The sequence below is a fragment of the Eurosta solidaginis genome, chromosome 2, assembly GCF_040869045.1.
Source record: "Eurosta solidaginis isolate ZX-2024a chromosome 2, ASM4086904v1, whole genome shotgun sequence".
NCBI classification, from domain to species: Eukaryota; Metazoa; Arthropoda; class Insecta; order Diptera; family Tephritidae; genus Eurosta; species Eurosta solidaginis.
In genome coordinates, this window is record NC_090320.1 from 39,349,712 (window position 1) to 39,364,966 (window position 15,255).

At 36.9% G+C, this 15,255-nt stretch overlaps 1 protein-coding gene across 7 annotated transcripts in view; it reads right to left on the reverse strand.

Moving 5' to 3' along the window:
- Positions 1-15,255, reverse strand: part of GABA-B-R1 (gamma-aminobutyric acid type B receptor subunit 1) — a 724,819-nt gene that overhangs the window by 325,132 nt on the left and 384,432 nt on the right. Inside the window, exon 1 of one of the 7 annotated variants that reach the window (XM_067765075.1) lies at positions 8,915-9,234. The exons of the other annotated variants lie outside the window; for them this stretch is intronic. The gene's annotated coding sequence lies outside the window, so the exon portion shown is untranslated. Of the gene's footprint in view, positions 1-8,914; positions 9,235-15,255 lie in introns of those variants that run through there. 7 annotated transcript variants of the gene reach the window in all.

Below are 15,255 nucleotides of genomic sequence, written 5' to 3' on the forward strand. Positions count from 1 at the left end.
AAAGGCGTCCACCAATAGAACTAAGGCCCACTCCCTTTTAAAATACTCATTAACACCTTTCGTTTGATACCCATATTGTATAAACGCATTATAGAGTCATCCCTGGTCCACCTTTATGGCGATATCTCGAAAAGGCGTCCACTTATAAAACTAAGGCCCACTCCCTTTTAAAATACTCATTAACACCTTTCATTTGATACCCATATCGTGCAAACAAATTCTAGAGTCACCCCTGGTCCACCTTTATATCGATATTTCGAAAAGGCGTCCACCAATAGAACTAAGGCCCACTCCCTTTTAAAATACTCATTAACACCTTTCATTTGATACCCATATCGTGCAAACAAATTCTAGAGTCACCCCTGGTCCACCTTTATATCGATATTTCGAAAAGGCGTCCACCAATAGAACTAAGGCCCACTCCCTTTTAAAATACTCATTAACACCTTTCATTTGATACCCATATCGTGCAAACAAATTCTAGAGTCACCCCTGGTCCACCTTTATATCGATATTTCGAAAAGGCGTCCACCAATAGAAATAAGGCCCACTCCCTTTTAAAATACTCATTAACACCTTTCATTTGATACCCATATCGTGCAAACAAATTCTAGAGTCACCCCTGGTCCACCTTTATATCGATATTTCGAAAAGGCGTCCACCAATAGAACTAAGGCCCACTCCCTTTTAAAATACTCATTAACACCTTTCGTTTGATACCCATATTGTATAAACGCATTATAGAGTCATCCCTGGTCCACCTTTATGGCGATATCTCGAAAAGGCGTCCACTTATAAAACTAAAGCCCACTCCCTTTTAAAATACTCATTAACACCTTTCATTTGATACCCATGTCGTGCAAACAAATTCTAGAGTCACCCCTGGTCCACCTTTATATCGATATTTCGAAAAGGCGTCCACCAATAGAACTAAGGCCCACTCCCTTTTAAAATACTCATTAACACCTTTCATTTGATACCCATATTGTATAAACGCATTATAGAGTCATCTCGAAAAGGCGTCCACTTATAAAACTAAGGCCCACTCCCTTTTAAAATACTCATTAACACCTTTCATTTGATACCCATATCGTGCAAACAAATTCTAGAGTCACCCCTGGTCCACCTTTATATCGATATTTCGAAAAGGCGTCCACCAATAGAACTAAGGCCCACTCCCTTTTAAAATACTCATTAACACCTTTCATTTGATACCCATATTGTATAAACGCATTATAGAGTCATCTCGAAAAGGCGTCCACTTATAAAACTAAGGCCCACTCCCTTTTAAAATACTCATTAACACCTTTCATTTGATACCCATATCGTGCAAACAAATTCTAGAGTCACCCCTGGTCCACCTTTATATCGATATTTCGAAAAGGCGTCCACCAATAGAACTAAGGCCCACTCCCTTTTAAAATACTCATTAACACCTTTCATTTGATACCCATATCGTGCAAACAAATTCTAGAGTCACCCCTGGTCCACCTTTATATCGATATTTCGAAAAGGCGTCCACCAATAGAACTAAGGCCCACTCCCTTTTAAAATACTCATTAACACCTTTCGTTTGATACCCATATTGTATAAACGCATTATAGAGTCATCCCTGGTCCACCTTTATGGCGATATCTCGAAAAGGCGTCCACTTATAAAACTAAGGCCCACTCCCTTTTAAAATACTCATTAACACCTTTCATTTGATACCCATGTCGTGCAAACAAATTCTAGAGTCACCCCTGGTCCACCTTTATATCGATATTTCGAAAAGGCGTCCACCAATAGAACTAAGGCCCACTCCCTTTTAAAATACTCATTAACACCTTTCGTTTGATACCCATATTGTATAAACGCATTATAGAGTCATCCCTGGTCCACCTTTATGGCGATATCTCGAAAAGGCGTCCACTTATAAAACTAAGGCCCACTCCCTTTTAAAATACTCATTAACACCTTTCATTTGATACCCATGTCGTGCAAACAAATTCTAGAGTCACCCCTGGTCCACCTTTATATCGATATTTCGAAATGGCGTCCACCAATAGAACTAAGGCCCACTCCCTTTTAAAATACTCATTAACACCTTTCGTTTGATACCCATATTGTATAAACGCATTATAGAGTCATCTCGAAAAGGCGTCCACTTATAAAACTAAGGCCCACTCCCTTTTAAAATACTCATTAACACCTTTCATTTGATACCCATATCGTACAAACAAATTCTAGGGTCACCCCTGGTCCACCTTTGTGGCAATATCCCGAAACGGCGTCCACCTATGGAACTAAGGATTACTCCCTTTTAAAATACTCATTAACACCTTTCATTTGATACCCATATCGTGCAAACAAATTCTAGAGTCACCCCTGGTCCACCTTTATGGCGATATCTCGAAAAGGCGTTCACTTATAAAACTAAGGCCCACTCCCTTTTAAAATACTCATTAACACCTTTCATTTGATACCCATATCGTACAAACAAATTCTAGAGTCAGGCCTGGTCCACCTTTATAGCGATATCCCTAAATGGCGTCCATCTATAGAACTATGGTCCACTTCCTCTTAAAATACTCTTTAATACCTTCCATTTGATACCCATGTCATATAAACACATTCCAGGGTTTCCCCCGGTTCATTTTCCTACATGGTTATTTTCCCTTATGTTGTCACCATAGCTCTCAACTGAGTATGTAAGGTTCGGTTACACCCGAACTTAGCCTTCCTTACTTGTTTTTTTTTATTTCAATAACAAAAGAGAAATTGTTTAAAGGAATATGAGACCGTCTAGCTCTTTCAATATATTTAATTGACAAAATTTTATAAAAATTGCTAATGGTATCTTTTGTTTGCTGATGTTTATGGAAACTTATAACCAAAGAGTATTAGAGTATATCAAAAATTAAATTGAATTTTTAATGACAGGAATTTTAAAAGTCTCATTTAATGTTGCACTTAATTCAATTTCCGAAACGGCAGGTAAACCGCGCAAATCCTATTCTAATGTACCAGCTTTATACAGCTTATAAGGTAAACGAGCCTTTTGTGGTTCCAGTGATTTTTGAGATCTTACACACCGAAGGTATTGGGTTCACACCGTTCTTTTTTTTCAATTAGAATAATAATTTTCTAAGCTGGCTCGCCCCTCGGTAGTGTTTGGCAAGCACTCCGAGTGTATTTCCGTCATGAAAAGGTCTCAGTGAAAACTCATTTGGCTTTCAGATACCGTACGTAGTCGGCACAAACAAGTAGTTTCCGTCCGCCAATTTGCAGCAAAAATTAAAGTGAGCACCTTGCAAATTGGAAGAAAAACTCGGTCTTAAATCTCTTCAGAGGTTATCGCACCTTACATTTATTTATTTTTACTTCGTTTTCAGTTGAACTTGGATGGCAATAGAAGTGCGTTCCGGCCTAGAGCGCAATCGACCATTCCTATAGCATGACCATTAACCGTTTGATTTATGGACTGAAATTTATATAGCTGTTAATGCAGAAATCCGAAGTTCCTCTCAGTCTCCATTCTTTTCTCCAGCAACGTGGTAAACGAATTGCACGCTGGGGAGTTGCCTTGTTTAAATTCTCGTGTATTGACAAATAAGTGAGATAAGGACGCGATGGCAGCTACATACGTAAAGTCAATCATTTTGTATGAATTAAGCGGGGATTGCTTTCAAATGTATGAAAACAGTTATTTGAAGCAATTTTTAATTCATAATTTGGGAAAAATTTAAGCATTGTGACATCAGCCCTTGTCCGTCCTGATTTCATGTTGTTTAAATTTTTCCCAAATAATTTTATCAATCATTTTCATTCTACTTCTTCCTACTAACGGAATTGCCTATGTTGGTCCACGTCATTTGGCATTAGATCTCAGAGGTGAAAGCCTTTTTGGTTTTCACAAGGCAGTGACCTTTTCGAGCTATTTTATCAAGTTCTTTCATTAGACAGCAAAATAACTCGGCATTTTGCATGCTGTAGCCTAGTAGCATATAAGGAGCTTCCACGGAGTAGAACGGCTGCAATCCGTCGAACGATTTTTCGTTAAAGGGGCTGAGTATTCCGTGTACGATTTTTATATTACCCACATTGGCAGCCTACTAAAGAGGCGCTTAGGCCCGTAGAGCTTTGCTTCGATGAGCCTTGCGCGTTATTTTTTCACAGTCGCGACCGTCCGCATTTGATGGCAAAATATCTTTGTTATATCTGCCCTTGTCAAATCTTTAACTACTCTCTGCCTTTTTATCCATTAATAAAGACATCAGCCAGCTGTGATGCGAAACATTTGAAGAAAAGTTCATATTTTCCACGTATGATGCATGCTCTAACATCATAGACCATAAAACTATTCTAAAGGTGGTGAATTCCAAGCCAAGCGCATAACCTCGTTAAATACGGGACTCTAAACGGGGGTTAATTTTGATATAGGAACCCAGTCGCATCCTTTAGGGAACATATCGACTGCTGAGTAGAATGTCAAGCGATTCCGGCTGCCAGTTAGAAAAATGCTGTATCTGAGACAATTTTCTAAAATTTCCCCTCCCAGCATTTGTTTCAAGCTACAAAGAGAATAGGCGCTATTTTAGACAAAATTTATATTAGATTTGGCGATTTTTAAACAAATTTTAAAATTGAGCATTTTTCAAAAGTTTTTTCGAAACGGCAGCCGCAATATGATGGTACTCCTTTCGGGAGTCGATATGCTGGTTATTGGCCCATAATGAATTCATGAAGCTCACAAATTAGTTTTAGCATAATTTACGTATTTATTGCCTATAAATGCTACTTTGGACGAGGTAGGAAATTGAAAAGTAAAGTCCTCTCTCGGCAAACGAAAGTCATACTCTACATGTCACTTATCGGTCCCTTCCTGCTGTATGGTGCAGAAGCATGGACCATGACAACATCAGATGAAACGGCTCTGGGTGTTTTCGAGAGAAAAGTTCTTCGAAAGATTTAATGATGAGCTGTACGAGCTTAAGGCAACCATTAAAAAAGTCTACTGAATTAAAAAGCAAGCGGCTACGCTGGTTAGGTCATGTTATGTGAATGAAAGACGACGTTCTGGCTAAGAAAGTGTTTCTATCGGAATGCGCTCATGGAAGCAGGGGAAGAGGGCGGCCCCCACTCCGCTGGAAGGACCAGATGGAAAACGGTTTAAACTCCCTTGGTGTGACCAATTTACAAGAGTTGGCATAGCGAAGAAGCCCCTGGCGCGCCTTGTTGGACGGTCATGACCGTTTAAACGGTTAGGCGCCAATTAAGTATAATTTACAAATTTTCACTTGAAACAGGTTACTCATACGCCACGGCGGACCAAAAATGCAATGCATTCAAACAAACTGGTTTCACTCTAGGGACTGCTGTTATGGAAATAAAAGACTATGAGATATTTTAACAAACAAAATACATTCGTAATATCGCTTAATATATAAAAGACCTATCTTGTTGTACATATCGCTATAAAAATAAAAACGTTTGTTAAAAAAGGAAATCAGCTGAAAGATGAAGCACGAAGATTAAAGCGCGGAAAAATTCATGCACTCCAGGGTTGATTTATGAAAAGTTGATAATTTTTTCTATTTTTCATTAGGAAATGGTTGAAGAAAAAGTGACGCCAATGACATATTTAAGTCTTATTAAGGCATGGGAAAAAATAAAAATTTTCGTTAATTTGACACATTTCCGCCCTAACTCATTTATTTAGATTAGGGATAGGTTCACTTTTTACGATTTTTAATATTCAAATGTAAATCAAACTCTTCCCTTTTTGACAATTTTTTAATGTACTGCTGCGAATATGTTCGTAGGCACGAAATCGCCAGTATTTTATATTTTTTTTAATGTACCTCTTTGGAATTATGTGAAAAGTTTGTTTGCGTTCACCCAGCAAAATTAAATTTTTAAGCGACATATGTGTCTGATAAAATTAGCAGCGTATTTACTCCATTTACTGCTTGTTCTGACGTGCATAAAGGAAACTTTTAATAATATTCTGTTATTTTCTTTGCCCCGATCTTGCTGTCAGATATTACAATAAGAAAATGGACCTTTATTCATATTTTTTATAACCTTAAAAATTAAGAAGGTGGCGTATTTTCAATATACAAGTAGTGAGAGAGGCTGTAAAAAACCAATTTCGTTTAAAATTTGCAAGACGGTGGTACACAAGGAACAGGCCATTAAACAAATTTCAAAAAAAATTTATATAGTTGATAACTCAATAAATGTACATAGGCGCTGTAAATATAACAATATGGTGAAGCTGTGTGTGTATTCCCTGAAATAATTTCAAGTAGTATGCATGGAAAAAAGTATATTTCCAGTAAGAGATGAGTGTTTTGGTTTTTGACTAAACCAAACATTCCTCCTATAACTTAAAGTGTCTGAGCACATGATCTGTTTTTATACATGCAATAGCATGAATGGATGTATTCACTCGACACTGGTGCGCCAAATTTAGAGCCACATGACCAAATGCGTACTGATATACAAGGTGAGTTTTAGGGTGAACTAACTGTCACGTGAGGACCTCACATTGACTGAATCAGTGCTACAAGAAGTTTGTTTAACGGCCAAACTAAAAAACGCTATGAAAAATCTGGACCAATGCTATAAAATAACTCCGTAATCTTGGAAAATACTAAGAGCTTTCCAGGAGCAATGTCTTCTGCTGCATCTAGATCTGATAAATCTATTTCTTATAATAGCCTGATAAGCTCAGCTTAGGATAGGTTAAACTGGCTGGTTTATGAGGACCTCACATAGACCAAAATATGTTTAACAACCAAGGTAAAAGTCCCTTTCAAAACCAGGACCAACGTTATAAAATAACTCTGTCCTTTTGGCAAATACTACAATCTTTCGAGAGACTTTACCAATTGCTGCTTCTAGATCTGACATCATTATCACAACAAATAGCTGGAGTCTTAACCTGGCGAGCGCAGCGAATGAGCATAAAACGAACTCGATCGTTACTTTTTCCAAAATAATTAAATAAAAAACTAAAACAAAAAAAAATAATAATAATAAAAAGGGGAAAATTAAACAATGTAAGCAGAATAGAATAAAATAAAGTAAAGTACAGTAAATTCAAATAAAATAAAATAAAACAAAATAAAATAAAATTAAATAAAATAAAATAAAATAAAATAAAAAAATAAAAATAACGTAAAAAATTTTGGTAAAATAGAATAAAATAAAATAGAATAAAATAAAACAATAAATAATAATAATTAAAGAAAAAAAAAGAAATAATAAACAAAAATTAATTTAAAATAATTTATAATTTATAATAAAATAAAACAAAATAATATAAAATAAAATAAATTAAAATAAAATAAAATAAGAGTCCCCTCTTAAAAACGATATGCAAGGCGGATTTAAAGTATTCCCCACTAAACCTGTATGATGTTACGACGCACGAGCTCCCCTCCGATCGAGAGCACATACAGTCTCTGATACAAGAGTGGAAAATGAAAGCTATTCATGGAAGACACGCATATGCTCTGGAACATGCAAAAGTGAACAAATCAACATCCAATGAGTGGTTAAGTCACTCTGGCAGTTACGCTGAAACCGAGCGGTTAATGCTGGCCATCCAAGACCAGGTTATTGCAACAAGGAACCACTGCAAATATGTGATGCGAGTTCCTATTGAAAATGATAATTGTAGACGATGCCAAAGGCATCCCGAAACAATTCACCACATAACCGGTGCATGTGTTACATTGGCGGTTACCGAATATTTAACAAGGCATAACCAGGTAGCAAAGATCGTATAACAAACACTAGCTCTGCGTTATGAACTTATTACAGCGGAATGCCCATACTACACATATACCCCAGAATCAACGCTAGAAAACAGCGCTTTCAAAATGTATTGATACCGGTCTATTCTAACAGATCGAACCATGCCACATAACCGATCTGATATAACGATCGTAAATAAGCAGGAGAATCAGGCTTACGTAATAGACATAGGTGTTCCAAATACAGACAACCTACAGGAGTGCTATGCGGAGAAGCTCAGTCTGGCACACGAAATTAAGGAGATGTCGAAACTGCACAGAGTTGGCATAATTCCCATTACAATATCCTCAACAGTAGTTATCCCAAAATCACTAAACTGTAGTCTTGAGAAACTTCAACTCACCGAAAAGCGACGAGCGATACAGAAGGCTGTGATTTTATCGACAAGCTCCATAGTTAGGAAATTCTTAAGCATACACTAATCTACGATGAATTATATAAATTAAAAAACCTGATACATATGTAGTTATTTATAGAAAATCTTACCAATAGCTGTATAAGAAAACCGATGTAACTAGTTAATAGAATTAAATAGCACTAAGTATCTTGTTGTTTATAACCGATATTTAATGTAAACCCTCAAAGGAGAAAGTTTTAAGTAAAATAAAATAAAATAAAATAAAAAAATAAAACAACAAAATAACGCAAAAAAATTTGGTAAAATAGAATCAAATAAAATAAAATAAAATAAAACAATAAATAATAATAATTAAAGAAAAAATAATAAAGTAATAATAAACAAAAATAAATTTAAAAAGTTTATAATTTATAATAAAATAACACAAAATAATATAAAATAAAACAAAGTCAATAAAATTTTGTAATATGGAAAAATAATAATAATAAATTAATATATAATATAAAAAATAATAATACATTAATAAAATATAAAATTAAAAAAAAAAAAATAGAATAAAATAAAATAGTAATATATAAAAACTTAGTAAAACAAAATTAAATTAATTATGTTTAACTATAAGTTGAGTTAAATTAAAATAAATTAGATTAGATTAATTTAAATTAAGTTAAATTAAATAAAAATTATGCTTTACATAGTATTAAAAACTACCGTGGAATCTTTAACTAGATTGTATAAGTTTTTTTTTACCGATTAAAATCCAATCGCGAGGTGATCTGCTAAGTAGCGTTAGGTGGTTCTTCTGACGTGATTTATAGATGGCAGCTTGAAGCCCCATATAACTCACTTGAATATCACTGCCCTTAAACATTTCTATGCCTACCCTATAATATGAAAAGAATAATTTGAGCCGAATCAAGTAACTTTTTTACGCGCACACAAGGCCATGCAATATGCAAATAAAAGTATAATCCAATAAAATAGACTTTTATGACCAAAACCAACACGCTGCTTTAACAGTTATTAAATATTTGTTTCTTTATTATAAGCAATAAACTCAAACATTTGCTTCAGTAAAAACATCTGAAAGTTTATGGGCATTTTGTTTCTTTTTCTTTTAGGTTTTTTGTGTTTTTTTATTTTTTTTCCAATTTGTTTACTTTATGCAATTTTATTGAGCAAAATTTTTGTGTCTGTTTACTTGTTTGTTTCCACCTTACACATATAAATAAGCATTACATTGTTTTTATTGTATTACATATTATTTCCGCTAAGGCCGCATTTTATTCATTTTATATGTTTTTGTAGGAATGGCAACTTTTTCTGAGCATCCGCGGTTCACAGTTTTTTATTGTATTTTTTATTATATTTCGCATTTTTTATGCCATATCTGGAATTTTAATTTTCTTTCTCAGTTTTAACAGCAAATATTATTGTTTAAGCTTTTATGTAACAGAAGCCGATTTGCATACTTGAAATGTAGTTCAGTTTATTTTACAATTCCCGAGCTATTCAGTTGAAACGTGATAAGTAAGTTTCGCCTTACGTTAAGCAAGCGATTTTATGGAAAAAGAAATTACACAACCTAGGCAGGAAAACAGTCATAAGTATAACGTACCCGTAAATGGGTGTATTATACAACAAACGAAATACCGAAATAAGAAAAGCCAATGCATATTAACCCGATACGGTCAAATCTCTATAATTCATACTTCCGACAGGACGAAATCCCAACCATTCCTAATCCCTACACGAACAAATCCCGACAAAAACCCCGATAACATGTATATTGGGAAATCGCACATGATGTCACAAAAAATACACATCTTCTGAATTTTACTACTATTTTAGACATCTCTGCAAAACAACACCTACCCAATACAACACCAACTATGACATCCATACCTTTCTGCGTAGGCGTCTCAACAATATAACCCTTAGCCGATCCTGTGTGTGTGTAATAAGAAGTTTAAGTAAATTTCTATGGAATGTGTGTTGTCGGGATTCGGAGTTGTTGGTGAGGATATGTGAAGATTTTGTCTTGTCGGGATTTTATTGTGTCTGTATTGTGTCTTGTCGAGATTTTAAAAAATTGTTGGGATTCTGTGAATCGGGATTATGATATGCAACCCTCATGAATAATAATGAAAAATTCGTGAGCTCCAAGTTCTAAGAGAAGGAAAATAGCATTAGAAGGCACATAAGAATCAAGAGAAAACCGTTACCGGGGGTAGTTGATACTCTCCCCATTATACAGCAGACAAGCGAGGAGTCTTTGGTTGTTCAACTATTCTACTTTGGAATGAAAACCACTCGATTTTTTTTCATGTATCCGAAAGGCGGAAGAGAACACGAATATATCAACGATTACGAGTTAACCAATCTCACATCACCAATATGGAATTGATTATTTCTCTTTTTGTCAAATGCGAAATATCTACTGATCTAGGGGGAGCAATAGTTAGTAAATGGTTATAGAGAAGCTCATTACTGCATATGATATCCTAACAAGACCCATCACAATATCCTGATTTTGGTTCTCTTCACTACCACAATTAAATCATTCGTATATCATTGGAAAAACTTAGTAAGTGGACCTTTGGCTGAATTCGTAGAAGAAGGTTTTACTACTTTTCATAAGGAAGTACAATCCTACTAACTTTGTGCAAGCAAGACCAAACTACGAGCAACTGATTGCCCCAGCGGGTTGCTGGGCTTGGAATATACCCGCGGCAGGTATGCCTGTTGTAGGAGGCGACTAAAATACCAAATTAATTCAAGGGGTTGTGTAGCGCAATCCTTTCAAGGATTTGGCAGCGCAATTAATAGCTTCTCCAATCCCATCATCAACCTCACCTACCCTTCTCGTTTTTTTAGCAGACGAGGCTCAGGCGACCTCAAGCTCCTTATAGATCTAAGGATTGGGATAGTGCTTTGGCCCAGATGGTTTCATGTGGACATACTAAAATGTTGACGAAATGGTCCCGCTGGTACATTAATGGTGCTTGTTACCGGAATTTACCGGATCTGATACCACTCCCCAAAACCTTCGGGAGCGTCTTTATCACTACAACAACAAGAACAACTTGCGACTGACTCTATTACCTAGTACCAAGTCCCTGGGGTAGCAATCGATTGAAAACTTAAATGGAAAGCGGATGCGGGAGCACGTCAACCCGAACATAGACATATCTGTAGTGCGACCAGTGCTAGGGGTCTTCACTATTGAAGTAGGTTTTTTAAAAGAACTGCAATGTCATCTACCTACAAAATGTTCAGCGCAATGGATACGTTGGCGCCACTGGAGCGCATTGCACCTAGCTCAAATTTTGTAGCTTTAGATGCTATTTGAAACCTACTCTCGAACAATTTGCATATACCATGTACATCGGCACAAATATCATTGAGACTAAGATAATCTAGCTTTTGTTGGGATTATTAGAAACAGCATAGCAGTATCTGTAGTCTACTTCCGGCTGGGTGAGTTAGTTCCGAAATTGATTACTATCCCTGCAGACTGAAGTTAAAGGGCAGCGTCTTTACTTAGCTTCAAGTCAGGGGGATTGCCAGACACAGACACGCTGGGAGTTGACAACGGTGTACAAATCCACATGGGTGGCTCATGCGCGGACTCAAGTGTGGGGACTGTAACTTACTCGAAAAAGTGTTGCAAAGTTTGCAATTTGGGGCTAAATATTTCAGCTTAAACAATTAAAGTTATATTTACTAAAATTTTTTTCACACATAATTCTCTTAAAATTTTGAAATAACTTTTGATTCACCCCTTCTATAGGAAACATTTGCAACCCCTTCATCTTTACAGCATCTTAAACAAACTAAAATTTATTGTAGACAACATAAATAAATGCGAGGGCGATCTTAAGGCCACAATAGAGGTGGACGGTTGGCGCAAAGGTGCTCAAATGGCGGACGAGGCGGAACATGTGTACACAGATGGTTCCAAAGTAGTGGAAGGAGTAGGGTCTGCGGTATACTGTGCTGATCAGGAAATAAACAGATGCTACAGGCTACCGGATTACTGTATTGTTTTCCAAGCGGAAATAGTAGCCATAAAAAAAACAGTAGAAACCCTGGAAGAAAACAGCCCAAGCTACAATCGTGTTAACTTTTATATTCACAGTCAAGCAGCAATTAAGGCAATAATCTCGCATAGCACAACATCTAAATGCGTGTTAGGGTGTAAGCAGTCCCTGGAGAGAATCCGGATAGGGAGAAGCATACATCTATATTGGGTCCCAGGGCATATGTGAATAGATGGAAATGAAAAAGCGGGTGAATTAGCTAAAAGGGCGCATCCCTTGAAGCTTGCTCCGTAGACGTCTCAATTAGACTGGGCGAAATTAAGTGAAGGCGAGAGGTGCAAATGATCGACCAAGCAGGAAAGGCGTGGGTTCAAGCGCGGGACTGTAAAGTGTCGGAGATTATGTGCAGGTCTTACAACCTTAGTCTAACAAAGTTGCGTCTACCATTAACAAGTAAGGAAGGTTAAGTTCGGGTGTAACCGACCATTACATACTCAGTTGAGAGCTATGGTGACAACATAAGGGAAAATAACCATGTAGGAAAATGAACCGAGGGAAACCCTGGAATGTGTTTGTATAACATGCGTATCAAATGAAAAGCATTAAAGAGTATTTTATGAGGGAGTGGACCATAGTTCTATAGGTGGACGCCATTTAGGGATATAGCCATAAAGGTGGACCAGGGTTGACTCTAGAATGCATTTGTACGATATGGGTATCAAAAGGTGTTAATGAGTATTTTAAAAGGGAATAATCCTTAGTTCCATAAGTGGACGCCGTTTCGAGATATCGCCATAAAGGTGGACCAGGGGTTACCCTAGAATTTGTTTGTACAATATGGGTATCAAAAGAAAGGTGTTAATGAGTATTTTAAAAGGGAGTAATCCTTAGTTCCATAGGTGGTCGCCTTTTCGAGATATCGCCATAAAGGTGGACCAGGGGTGACTCTAGAGTGCGTTTGTACGATATGGGTATCAAATGAAAGGTGTTAATGAGTATTTTAAAAGGGAGTTAGTTCCATAAGTGGACGCCGTTTCGAGATATCGCCATAAAGGTGGACCAGGGGTGACCCTAGAATTTGTTTGTACAATATGGGTATTAAAAGAAAGGTGTTAATGAGTATTTTAAAAGGGAGTAATCCTTAGTTCCATAGGTGGACGCCGTTTCGAGATATCGCCATAAAGGTGGACCAGGGGTGACTCTAGAATGTGTTTGTACGATATGGGTATCAAATGAAAGGTGCTAATGAGTATTTTAAAAGGGAATAATCCTTAGTTCCATAAGTGGACGCCGTTTCGAGATATCGCCATAAAGGAGGACCAGGGGTTACCCTAGAATTTGTTTGTACAATATGGGTATCAAAAGGAAGGTGTTAATGAGTATTTTAAAAGGGAGTAATCCTTAGTTCCATAGGTGGTCGCCTTTTCGAGATATCGCCATAAAGGTGGACCAGGGGTGACTCTAGAGTGCGTTTGTACGATATGGGTATCAAATGAAAGGTGTTAATGAGTATTTTAAAAGGGAGTAATCCTTAGTTCCATAGGTGGACGCCGTTTCGAGATATCGCCATAAAGGTGGACCAGGGGTTACCCTAGAATTTCTTTGTACAATATGGGTATCAAAAGAAAGGTGTTAATGAGTATTTTAAAAGGGAGTAATCCTTAGTTCCATAGGTGGACGCCGTTTCGAGATATCGCCATAAAGGTGGACCAGGGGTGACCCTAGAATTTGTTTGTACAATATGGGCATCAAACGAAAGGTGTTAATAAGTATTTTAAAAGGGAATGGGCCTTAGTTCTATAGGTGGACGCCGTTTCGAAATATCGCCACAAAGGTGGACCAGGGGTGACTCTAGAATGGGTTTGTACGATATGGGTATCAAATTAAAGGTATTAATGAGGGTTTTAAAAGGGAGTGGTGGTTGTTGTATAGGTGGTCGCATTTTCGAGATATCGCCATAAAGGTGGACCAGGGGTGACTCTAGAGTGCGTTTGTACGATATGGGTATCAAATGAAAGGTGTTAATGAGTATTTTAAAAGGGAGTAATCCTTAGTTCCATAGGTGGACGCCGTTTCGAGATATCGCCATAAAGGTGGACCAGGGGTTACCCTAGAATTTGTTTGTACAATATGGGTATCAAAAGAAAAGTGTTAATGAGTATTTTAAAAGGGAGCAATCCTTAGTTCCATAGGTGGTCGCCCTTTCGAGATATCGCCATAAAGGTGGACCAGGGGTGACTCTAGAGTGCGTTTGTACGATATGGGTATCAAATGAAAGGTGTTAATGAGTATTTTAAAAGGGCGTGGGGCTTAGTTCTATAGGTGGACGCCTTTTCGAGATATCGCCATAAAGGTGGACAGGGGTGACTCTAGAATGAGTTTGTACGATATGGGTATCAAATTAAAGGCATTATTGAGAGTTTTAAAAGGGAGTGGTGGTAGTTGTATATGTGAAGGCGTTTTCCAGATATCGACCAAAATGTGGACCAGGGTGACCCAGAACATTATCTGTTGGATACCGCTAATTTATTTATATATGTAATACCTGCCAAGATTTTAAGGGTTTTTTATTTCGCCCTGCAGAACTTTTTCATTTTCTTCTACATAATATGATAGGTGTCACAACCACTTTATAAAGTTTTTTCTAGTTATATTTCGCGTCAATAAAACAATCCAATTACCTTACCATGTTTCATCCCTTTTTTCGTATTTGGTATAGAATTATGGCATTTTTTTCATTTTTCGTAATTTTCGATATCGAAAAAGTGGGCGTGGTCATAGTCGGATTTCGTTCATTTTTCATACCAAGATAAAGTGAGTTCAAGTAAGCACGTGAACTAAGTTCATTAAAGATATGTCGATTTTTGCTCAAGTTATCGTGTTAACGGCCATGCGGAAGGACAGACGGACGACTGTGTATAAAAACTGGGCTAGACATCAACCGATTCCGCCCATTTTCACAGAAAACATTTAACGTCATAAAATCTATGGCCGTACCAAATTTCAAAAGGATTGGTTAATTTTTGTTCGACTTATGGCGTTAAAACT